The sequence below is a fragment of the Rhinatrema bivittatum genome, chromosome 6, assembly GCF_901001135.1.
Source record: "Rhinatrema bivittatum chromosome 6, aRhiBiv1.1, whole genome shotgun sequence".
NCBI classification, from domain to species: Eukaryota; Metazoa; Chordata; class Amphibia; order Gymnophiona; family Rhinatrematidae; genus Rhinatrema; species Rhinatrema bivittatum.
This window is the reverse complement of record NC_042620.1, coordinates 95,304,673-95,316,482: the sequence shown is the minus strand read 5'-3', so window position 1 is coordinate 95,316,482 and position 11,810 is coordinate 95,304,673. Positions and strand designations below refer to the sequence as shown.

The 11,810-nt window shown below is 44.3% G+C and overlaps 1 long non-coding RNA gene across 1 annotated transcript in view; it reads right to left on the bottom strand.

Moving 5' to 3' along the window:
* LOC115093619 overlaps positions 1 to 11,810 on the bottom strand; it is a 221,556-nt gene that overhangs the window by 193,696 nt on the left and 16,050 nt on the right. The window contains exon 3 of the long non-coding RNA XR_003857353.1: positions 6,313 to 6,363. This is a non-coding gene — a long non-coding RNA (uncharacterized LOC115093619). The remainder of the gene's footprint in view (positions 1 to 6,312; positions 6,364 to 11,810) is intronic.

The window sequence follows — 11,810 nt, the reverse complement described above, 5'->3', positions numbered from 1 at the left end:
ATACTTTTATGTATACTGGGAAGAAGCACTTTGGTGGGCAGAGCTGACATGTGCATACTTATTTATTTTAAAAAACATGCACAACGGCTAACCCACATGCCAAAGGACCAAAATGGGGGCAAAATAGCATAAATAGCTGAATAAACACCGAAAGGCCCCAAAAGAGTTCATAAAGTATCACCAACAGTAGCATGAACAGTCCAAGGCACTGAGCACACACACACACACACACACACACACCAGCCTCAGAGCATCTCTTGATTCTTTGCTGCTGCTGTCACCACTGCCATGTGCTGGGGAGGAGCAGATCCATCATCCAAGCCCACTTTGCTGCTCCTCCTCTCTGCAGACCACATGGTTTTGAATATTAATGGGTGTGGCACTTCCTCCATGCTGATCTTTTGTATTGCAAGATCAACACATAGAAAGTGTTGCCCCACGAGTTTTTAATACTGTGAAGCCTGCACAGACTATGAGACGGGCTCAGTTAGCCCAGCAATACAGATGCATAACTTCTGTACTACTGGACAAACTGAAAAGATGGGCCTCTTCCTTTCTTTGCCACCAATAGGATGAGGTCCACCAGCTGCTTCTTTTCTTTGACGTGGTGGAATGGGGTCCACTGGCAGCTTTTATTATTTGCCATAAAGGGATGGGATCCTCCAGTGGCCGCATGAGCCTCTATATGGCTGGACACTGCTTCTCCTCTTTCTGCCCCACTGCTCCTTCTGAGAGGGATGCTACTTATGACCGCTGACATTTAGGTTGAAGTCATCAACAAATGCCTATGATGTCAGACCACTGTTGACACTGAAGATACTGGTAAGCCAAATCTAATAGGGAAAATTGAGAAGGAGTGCCAGAAAAAATCTGTCTAGGGCCGTAATTTGCTGACCCCTGTCTTAAACACGAGGAGGATTATAAATTCAAAGCATTGTACTGATTCCAACCATTTGTGTATTAACATTGCTGACTGATACTTAATGAAGTAATATGTTCTCTACTGTACGAGCCTGACAGAACACAGGCAGCAGCATTCTGAGAAATTTGAAGTACCCTAACTAAGGATATCGGGACCTCAAGCCTGTGAAAAGTAACAACTGGAGCACTATATGAAATTCCTGGTCTCCTAACAAGAGTCTTAATTGGTGCAAGATTCTAAATTTAATTAAAGTTTCATAAAACTTGGAAGGAAAGACCCATTGTTGGAGTCAAAAATAGGATGCGTTCCTTCCTTCATTTACAGGAAACAAATTACCTACTGATCTGAACCAAACAAAACACAAGAAAGAGGAATCCAAAACACGTTTCCATGCATGCATTCGCCTTTTAAAAATGCCTTTCAATTTGAAGTAACATCACTATTAACAGAAATTTACAAGACAGCAGTCTGTTCATAATGTGTAATGTGCTGCACTTATTAAGTAAAACTATGCAAACTGGGATAAACATGAATTTCTTTTTGGCTGAACCATCAGCTTCAATTTGTAATTGGATTCATAGGTGTGCTTTGGCAGTAAAACAGGAAGGAACATCTCATTTAAATCTTCAAGTTTCTATTTCTTCTGGTTAAAAAGAAAGCAAATTCAAGAAACAAAATTAAAAAAAATCAAGAATGAAACATGCAGGGGAGAAACAGCAGTGTAGAAAATGATGTTTCCTTATTTTGTCATGAATAAGTCTGGCAAGTCTAGTGTGGCACTCAGAAGGTACAATGGGTCATATCTTAAGCTTTTTAAAACTAAAGAACTCATCAGTTAAAAATGTCTGCTGATAAGAGAATCTAAAGTTATGTCAAACAAATTACATTTTAGTTATTAGTGACTAGTTTGTAAATATCAAAGATCTACTTATTATAGTGCTTGGAGGTACATTTGCATGCTGATGAAATGCAAGTGGATGGCTGTGAACTGTAGGGTTATCACTACTGGAGCAGTGGGGAGCTCCAGAATCAGACAGTTGAGCATCTGACCGACTCAAGAGTCCACGCTGCAGACCTCTTCTATTCACTTTCTTCACAACAATTAAAATATGCAAAGTGATAATTTTCCTTAAGTAGCCTTAAATGTGCGATCTATTTAAATGTGAAGAAAATTGCCTGAAGCTTCTGGTGTGAGGGACAAAAAAGAATAAATTATGCAAATCGCAGAAAAGGACTCTACCACTTGAACGCCTAATTTTCCTATAATAAGCATACTGTTTCATTTAATTTTTTGCCTCTTATTAAAAGTGACAGTTCTTTTGCACTGTCTGATGGTTATATCTGACACAAGCGAGGGAAATGACTGCTAGACTAAATGCTAAAGCATTTTGGTAGCTTTTTTAGATGATGGTTACATTCACAAAGTAATTATGCACTGGAGAGTAGAGAAATAAGGTTTAATTACACAGTAATCGCTTCTGATGGACACAGCAGAAGTGTGAACACCGCCAGACTGCAATCCATCAATGACAAACCCCTGGCCACTTTTAATTCCTCCTCATTTGCATCATAACCTCGGCACCAAGTTGCACAAATGCTGTTAAATGTTAATAGGAGCTGTCTCTCCACTCAAAATGAATGCTTAAGCTGTTTCATTTTTTTTTTCTCCTCCACCTCAGACCTTCAAAACCAGCTACTCTCTAAGAGCAGGCATTAAGCACAGAGCATGGTGCGTGGTCAGTGTTGTGCTAATTGGGAGCAACACTTAAAGTTTTATCTCTCAAGCGCTAATAATGCACACTGCTGACAAACCAGTGAATAAGTAATGTACTTGGAGGAAAGGAAAAAGGCATGCCTGGAATGAAGAATGCAGGTGGGACTGTTGCTCAGTGGCTAGCTATTTGATTAGGCCCTGTAGTCATATTTAATCCAGATCCTTGGGGAGTATAGACAAAATTACATCTTCATCTCATCAAACATTCAGCCATATTTAAAGCATTCAGCTGATCAAGCTTTTATTGTTTCTCTTTAGAGCTACACAGTCACAATGGTATTCTGTGGTCTCCATCCCCCCGCAGCTTTGCAACTATTATAGCTGTGCGTCTAGGAATTTTTATTTTAAAATATGTAATGGGGGTAAGTGCTAATATGTAGAGGGATGGGACTGCTTCATATTAAAATATGCAACTCTCATAGGCTTATTAATTTATTAAAAATCCCTTTGGAAGTTGTGTTTCTTTTCTCCCCCACCCCTTTCATTAACCATATTATTACCTGTCCGAATGTTATTATACTGCATGCTTTTCTATTACACATCAGGAATCATTCTTGTCATGACAAGAAAAAGCTCTTCTACCTGCCTGCCCGCCAGTACCTCCAACTGTCTACTTTCTAGAGCAGGCAGGTTAATTTGTTAAGCAGTCTTGCTAAGTTCAACCCAAGACTGAAGAGTGACAAAAGGAGCCTTTTACTGCATGAAGATTGAGAATTATCAACACCTTTCAGTGCATAATAGTTAAAGCCTTTATCACTTCAGGAGCTGCTGATAAGGTTAAGAACACTAGACAAACTGCTCATTAGTGGAAAAGGTTCACCTTCTACATTAAAGACTGCTGGGGTACTGAAGTTCCACTAGTGAGCAATACATCCCTGGCATTTGAAAAAGAATGAGCTAATCGGGGTACATAAATGAATGCAGAAGCGAGAAACTGGTAAGTTTTAATGAAAGGAGAGAAGATTTCAGCGCTGTCTTTGTATAATGCACTTTGCTAGTGGCACATGGAACTCTGTACTACCCACGCTGACAATGCGAAGGAGCACATGCTAAGACTTGGTTCCAAACACAAACCTATTTCATCGCAATTCTGAAGTGTATCCTGAAAGCCTCAAAATATTCTGTATTTCTCTGCAGTGTTGCAGCAATTGAATAGGAGTCTTGAAAAACAAAACAAAACCTAAATTAGTCTAAAACGGCAATTTACTAAAAAAAAAAAAAAGTAGATATTTGTCATTCCACAAGACAGTTGCTGCTGTTTACAATGTTATCTAAATATAAACAGATTCATTCAGGCCTCATTTTCCATGATTATCAGGTGAGTGTGCATTTCAGGAGGCTCATTGATGTTTTGTAAATGCAGACATCAGCAAAAGTTTACCAGAACCCATACTTTTCATTCCTTGTTATCAACATATTTTTCTATTTGGGTTTTAGTTATACTTGAATAACATTTGCAGTATATATTCACTATGATATTCCAAATAGAAATCTATTGCTCTGCATTGCTAAGGGTATGAGTGTTGTAGATGGTGTTTTTTATTTTACATGGATAGGAACAGTCTACTCAGTCATTCCCTGAAGCCCCTGTAACAGTCAGTCAGGCTGAGCTATTCTGTCCTGTGGCAGGCATGGCTTGAAATAAGCACAAGGCTGTAATACAATTATTTTGTTTACTTTCATTCCAAATTTTGCTGTCACTTTCTTTCCTGGTTGTCACAAATTTAAATAACCTTTTCTCTTTGTTTATATGCTGAATACAACATTTTTAAAAGTAAGACAAGAGGAGCATGACTATTGGGTTTAGTTCATTAAACCCATTATGCTGTACAGAATCTTCACTTATTTGGTAAACTGCCCTAAGCATTTTCTTTGAAAAGGATCACCAGCTAATAAGATTCCAATGTAACCATCACAGCCTATGCACATTAATTGTTACTAGTTTATTCATGGGAAGCAAAATTTTCAAAGCTTGTTTATACAGATAAATAGTGATTTCTGCCATTAATTGGGCCTGTCTGAAATTTTTCCTCCTTAGATGTGGCTAGAAGTAATCCATGTTTTGCCACATTTAGAGGCGCAGTTCCCAAGTGTTCATTTAGGTCAGAGGAGGAAAATAATGCACATAGGGCTATGTTTACTAAAGGATTTCCCTATTCTACATCTACAGAAAAAAAGAAAAACTAAATAGTAAATAAGACCCATAGATTGCTGGCTGCCGGCGCACCGGGGGCTGGTCCAGAGGCCGTGGCCACGCCCCCAGAATGCCCCCGGGCCGGAACCATGCCCAAGGCCCCGCCCCTGGAATGCCCCCAGAACACCCCCGGATGATGCACCGCCGCGACACGCCCCCGACATGCCCCCGACACGCCCCCAGGAAAGCCTGGGGACTTAAGCGCGTCCCGGGGCTTGTGCGCGCCGCCGAGCCTATGCAAGATAGGCTTGGCGAGCGCAGGGGAGGGGTTGGGGTAGGTTTTCAGGGGTTACGTGCGTAACCCTTTGAAAATCTACCCCATTATTTTCCTTGAGAAAAGTACCTGCATTAAAAACAGGCACAAATGTCCAAGGCTTCATTGTACTTCTGGCAAATTTCAAAGCATGCATGTAAAATGTGCCAGCAGATTTTCTTGCAGGACAAACAGTTTGAGAATGTCCCACATTAAGCTCTGGAGATGTGCATACCTTGCCAACTTTCTAGTACACGTGGGAAATGGAGAGTAAGGGCCAGATTTTAAAAACTATGAGCGGGCGTAGATTTGTGCGTGCAACCCGGCGTGCACAAATCTACGCCCGATTTTATAACATGCGCGTGCAGCCACGTGCATGTTATAAAATCCAGGGTTGGCATGCGCAAGGAGGTGCACAATTGTGCAACTTGCATGCGCCGAGCTGTGCAGCCTTCCTCCGTTCCCTCTGAGGCCGCTCCGAAATCGGAGCGGCCTCGGAGGGAACTTTCCTTCCACCCCCCCACCTTCCCCTCCCTTTCCCCACATTCCCCTCCCTTCCCCTACCTAACCCGCCCCCCCAGCCCTACCTAAAACTCCTCCTTACCTTTAATTTTTAAAGGTTGTGCGCACCAGCAACGGTCGGCCCGCGATCCCAGGCACAGCGGCAAATGGCCGCTGTGCCTGGAGGCTCCAGCCCTGCCCCCGGCATGCCCACTCTCCACCCATTTATTCAAGCCCCAGGACATATGCGCGTCCCGGGGCTTGCGCGCGTCGCCGAGCCTATGCAAAATAGGCTCGATGCATACAGGAGGCTTTTAAAAGGGTTACGCGCATATATTACACATGTAACCCTTTTTTAAAATCTGCCCCATGTGTGTATTTTTAATAATTCGATACACGCATATCATCTGTTTTCCTGTGTGTACTAGAAAATTGGCAAGGTACGTGCATACCTGCCGAAACAAACGTAATGAATGCACATCCCTATGATGTAATTATGTTGGTCAGCTTCAGTGAATAAAAAATGTACATCTTACCTTACAGAACCACTACCAGCAACGGTGAGTGCCATGGGACTTTGTATAAATGGATTTTACTTGGGGGGTCATGATGGCCCATTCTCCAAGAAGTAGAATACGTTTATCAGACTCATTTCACTTGTTTCTCACCTCATCCTTATTTTTTGGGTACACCTTCTCCACTGAAGACCTCACTCATATCTGGCAGAGGGTTGGAGAAAACGCACTGAACACCATCATGTTGTAAGCAATGACATAAAGATAAAAAAAAACAATATATATATTTCTCTTCAGCCATTTCTAATATTCTTGACATTTTTAGTCTCATAGTTCAACGGGAAACAAAATGGAAGGAGGAAATTTGGTCTTACAACACACAGATTTTATTGCTGAAATATACAAAAATGTAAAAAGGAGACAAATCAAAGTAGGCTATATAAAAGCAATTGAGCCTTGGAAAAGAACTTCCAGAAAAGCCTGTTACAATAAGAATAGCTTAAAAATTCAGGGGCAGATTTTCAAAGCCTTACGCGCATGGGGGGGTTACGCGCGCCGGCCTATTTTCAAAAGCCCCGGGACGCGTGTAAGTCCTGTGGCCTGAAAAAAGGGGCAGGGCGTGGGCAAGGCCGAAGCCTCCAGGCACAGCGGGCTGGCCATCGGCCGGTGCACACAAACTACGCCTGCCCAGAGGCAGGCGCAACTTATAAAATAAAGGTGGGGGGGGGGGGGGTTTAGGTAGGGCTGGAAACGGGTTAGGGAGTGGAAGGTGGGGGGGGGGGGGGGGGGGGGCGGAGAGAATGGGGAAAGCCATCAGGGCTCCCCTAGGGTTCGGCACATGCAAGGTGCACCCCCTTGCGCGCGCCGACCCCGGATTTTATAATATGGGCGCGGCAGTGCGCGCATGTTATAAAATCGGGCGTACATTTGTGCATGTCAGGTTGTGCACACAAATGTACGCCCGCGCGTACATCTTAAAATCCAGCCCTCAGGTACAACAGTAAGAAAAACCCAACACTTTCATTTCATTTCAGAATAGGAAAAGAAATATGGTCAGAAATAAGGAAAGGAAAGAGGAACTAAATTATGTCCTCCAAAATACCTCATTGAAATTATTTCAGTGATGTGTTCATGACAATATGCTAAGTTACCAATACCATTCGGTCTCTTCATCTCCTGCTTAGCCTGCTAACAATACCAAATGGAATATCCAAATTTGTGAGAATCACATTAAGGATGATGGTTGTAAGGTAAAGTTGAGAATCACATTGAGGATGATGGTTGTAGGGTGGAGCTGAGGTTATCTATGGAAGGTCCATATATGTGCTTTAGACTTCATAAGTTAAGAAAGCTATAAAAATAAGACTCTTTTCCCTTTTATCATTCAAATACTTTCAGGAACCATTACAGACATTTCTTTATTTGATTCAAAAGTTTAAGCATTATTCTGGAATTGGAATACAATGATGCAACCGATGATGCCTCTAACGATTGGATTGCTGTGTGTAAAAATCTTTGGTTATATTACCATGTAAGCACTATGGGCCAGATTTTAATACCTACGCGCGGGCATAAATTTGTGCGCACAAAAGTACGCACAATTTTATAACATGTGCGCATGTTATAAAATCCGGGGTCGGCGCGTGCAAGGGGGTGCACACTAGTGCACCTTGCACGTGCCGAACCCTAGGGGAGCCCCAATAGCTTTCCCCATTCCCTCAGAGGCCGCTCCAAAATCAGAGCGGCCTCGGACGGAACTTTCCTTCAACCCCCCCGCCACCTTCCCCTCCCTTCCCCTACCTAACCTGCCCCCCAGCCCTACCTAACCCCCCCCCCCCCCAACCTTTATTTTATAAGTTGCGCCTGCCTCCGGGCAGATGTAGGTTGCGTGCGCCGGCCACCGACCGGCCCGCGATCCCATGTACAGTGCCAAATGGCCGCTGTGCCTGGAGGCTCCGGCCCCGCCCTCAGACCACCCTGCCCACACCCTGCCCCTTTTTTCAAGCTCCGGGACTTACAAGCGTCCCGAGGCTTTACGCGTACCGCCGTGCCTTTTGAAAATAGACCTGGAGCGCATAGGGCTTTTATAATCTGCCCTTATTTTCTTTGATGTAAAAAGCCTATCAATGTTATGCTCACAGCAACCCAACCCTTAGAGGGAATATTAGCTAAGTCCATCCTTTAAAATAATCCACAAATCTATTATCAGTGTTTACAATAAAATGTGTATGAAAAAATATATTCTGCAAGAACATTTAAAACTGTTTTCTGCATTCAAGTGAAATTAATAAAGAGCAAACTTCTTTTTGAAATATAAATGAGGAAAAGATGACCATAATGCTATAAAAGCCAATAAATACAATCATTTTTACAACAAGAATTAAAGTTACACAAGAAATGGACCCTACCAAATATAGAATAGAAAGACCATAAAGTATAAATATAAACATGGAAACAAAAATTGTACTGGAAAACACAAGCCAGACTATATTATATAGTAGGGGTGGGAAGAAGGAACAATTACATTTATGTTTTTTTTTGGGAGGGGGGATCCCCATGAATTTCTTTTAATGTTTATTTTGTTTCTTTAGTTTAAAAAAAAAATTAAAAACAGTCTCCACAAAAACAGAAAAAATAGATGAAATGGGCCCTCCCAAGGCCTCCTGTGGCAACCACCTATCCCTCCCACCAAGAAAAATGACAGAACAAGGATCCTCCCTGGCCCCCACTTACCCGGTCCAGGGAGGATCCACAGATGAGGCCTAGGTCCAGGCCAGAGCCTCTAACCTCGACCTCAGCCTAGGCCCTATGCAAGGCCCAGCATGGGAGGCTGGTCCCAACACCTAAGCCTTGGCCTAGGGCAGGGCACAGGTCCAATCCCAACTATGGGGCCTGGCCTGGAGGCCAACTTCTGACACCTGGACCTCAGCCCAATCCCAGGCCCGACTCCAGGGCCTGGCCCAGAGGTCTGGTCCCAACATCTGGGCTCAGTCAAGGGTCAGACCCAGAGCCCAGGTCTCAGAAGATCTCTTCCGATGTCAAGGCTTAGACATCAGAACCCGGTGTCCAAACCAGGCCCTGGTATCAGGATGAAGTCCTGGCATCAGGCCTGGGATTTGTCCAAGGCCCAGGCATTAGGACTGGGCCTCCAGGCTGGGCCCAGGCATCCTTACCAGATCTCTCTGGGCTCTCCCCAGGTTTGGGCCTGGCCCTTGCCCTGGCTTAGGCTAAGACCCAGGCATCAAGACCCGGCCTCCAGGTCAGGCCCCTGCTTTGAGTTGAGGCCCAGGTGTCGGGACCTGGACCCTGACATCAGTTCTGGGTCTAAGCCTTGGCCTAGACTAAGGCCCAGGCATCAGGACCTGGCCTCTGGACCATACCCTGATGTTTGGCCTTGGTCTAGTCATGGCATCAGATTCCCAACTGAAAAGGTAAGTGGGTGTCGGGAAATTTCCCAACCCCGGCAAATTCTTTCAAGAGTTGGCATTTGTTTGGGCCTCAGACCTTGGCCTAGGCTCGAGGTACTAGCAGCATACTCAGAAGTAGACTATAGACCCTGCTTTTGGTCTCAGCAATTAGTAAGGGCAAAGGCTATCTGCGCCATTTTGAATACTGGCAGCCAACGGTCCGAGTGCAGGAGGTCGCTCCTGGACCCCCGCTGGACTTTTGACAAGTCTTGTGGGGGTCAGGAGGGTCCCCCAAGACTTGCCAAAAGCCCCTGGTGGTCCAGCGGGGGTCCGGGAGCGATCTCCTGCACTCGGGCCATCGGCTGCCAGTAATCAAAATGGCGCCGATAGCCTTTGCCCTTACTATGTCACAGGGGCTACTGGTGCCATTGGCCAGCCCCTGTCACATGGTAGGAGCACAAGATGGCACCGGCCATCCAGTGCTCCTACCATGTGACAGGGTCCGGCCAATGGCACGGATACCCTGGCACATGGTAAAGGCAAAGGGCCATCGGCGCCATTTTGATTAGTGGCAGCCGAAGGCACGGGAGCGGGAGATCGCTCCAGGGACCCCCACTGGACCACCAGGTACCTGTAAAAAGATTTTTTGGGGGGGTCGGGAAGGTGGGGGAAGCTAAGGTATTAGTTTTAAAGGATTGGGGTGGGTTTTTTGTTTATTGGCTCGGGCGCAGCTGATAAACAAAACCGCGATCTGGCCCGATGAAAAGAAAACCACATGTGAATCAGGACCGGAATCCAAACCAATTCCGGTTCCGATTCACATCTCTACTATTCAATGTCTTATCTTTGTTCTGTATCTCCCCCCTCCCCTAGCCCCATATATTTTACCCACAACTGTACTTCACTTCATGTAACTGATGAAGTAGACTCAGTCTCGAAAGCTCATGCCTCAATAAATTGTTTGGTCTATAAGGTGCCACATACCTCATGTCATTTTTGCTGTACCAGACTAACACAGCTATTCCTCTGAATATCTTTTCCATCAGTGAGTCCAAAGTATCTCATTAGCTGAATCTTTGAAATAGTGTACAAGCTAAAATGTTAACACCTGGTTTGAGGCAGATGTTACATTTTAGGTCTTCAGTGAGCATATACTAAACAGCAAATAGATGAGACCATACCTCCTTATTTTCTGTACACCCACTAAATCTTAATTAGCATATTATTATTTACATGCAATTATGTGCTAATCCTTAGTACGTACTTAATTTAGTACATACCAATTTAAATTGAATGCTAGGGTCTTAGCGCATAGTGCACTCTTCTAAGCTCATGTATAAATTCTTTAGCATATGTGTTAAGATTGAGTGCTTAGACACTTGTGTCTGGCTAATCAGATATGACTAATGTCATATTGAGCTGCTTTCTCAGTGGTTGATGACATCATAATGGTATTCAGGTCCATATACAGTAAGCCAGCGAGCATCAGAATAATTCATCTAAAGTTAGCCAGGTAACACCCCTTCCTCATCCATCTACAATCACTCCATGCGCTCTAACTCCCAAATCCCAGCCAGGAGCATGGTGATAGTTACTAGGGATGTGCAATCGTTTTTCCCAAATTAGGCAATGTCAATGAAATTACCTAATTCGGAATGGTTTGGGAGAACCGAAAAACGAATGAAGTTTTTCCGAAATTTCTGAAAAAATTCATTTTTGAGTTAGCTAACTCCTGATAGTGCTCACTAACCCGAAAATCGGGGCCCCCGAAAAATAAAACTCCAAACCACGGGAAAAATGAAATTCCTGTGGGGGGGGGGGGCCCCGAAATGAAGCCAGACACAAAATTTTTACCCAAAGCACATCTCTGATAGTTACCCACTCCTGGCTGATTACATCATTCTCTAAGCCTCTGAAAGCAATGCTGAAAACGTACGCCAACATTGCTGTCAGAGCAATGCTGGAAGTAGGTGGCAAAGAGTAAGACTGTTCAATCTGGCTATCCTACTTAGGGCTGGATTTACTAATACTGCCGGGCTCTTTGAATCCTGTGGTTACGGGAGGTGGGGGGGCGGCGGTCCTGCGATAGCCGGCAGCGATCACACCTCTGCGGTGCGATCGCTGCTGGCGTCACGCCAAATAACTACACTATATAAGGTGTAGTTATTCGGCTCAAAACTGGCAGTGAAAAAGACGCATACCTTTCGTTGTCGGTGAAGTCTTCGCAGCGTCAGCCCCAGTGCC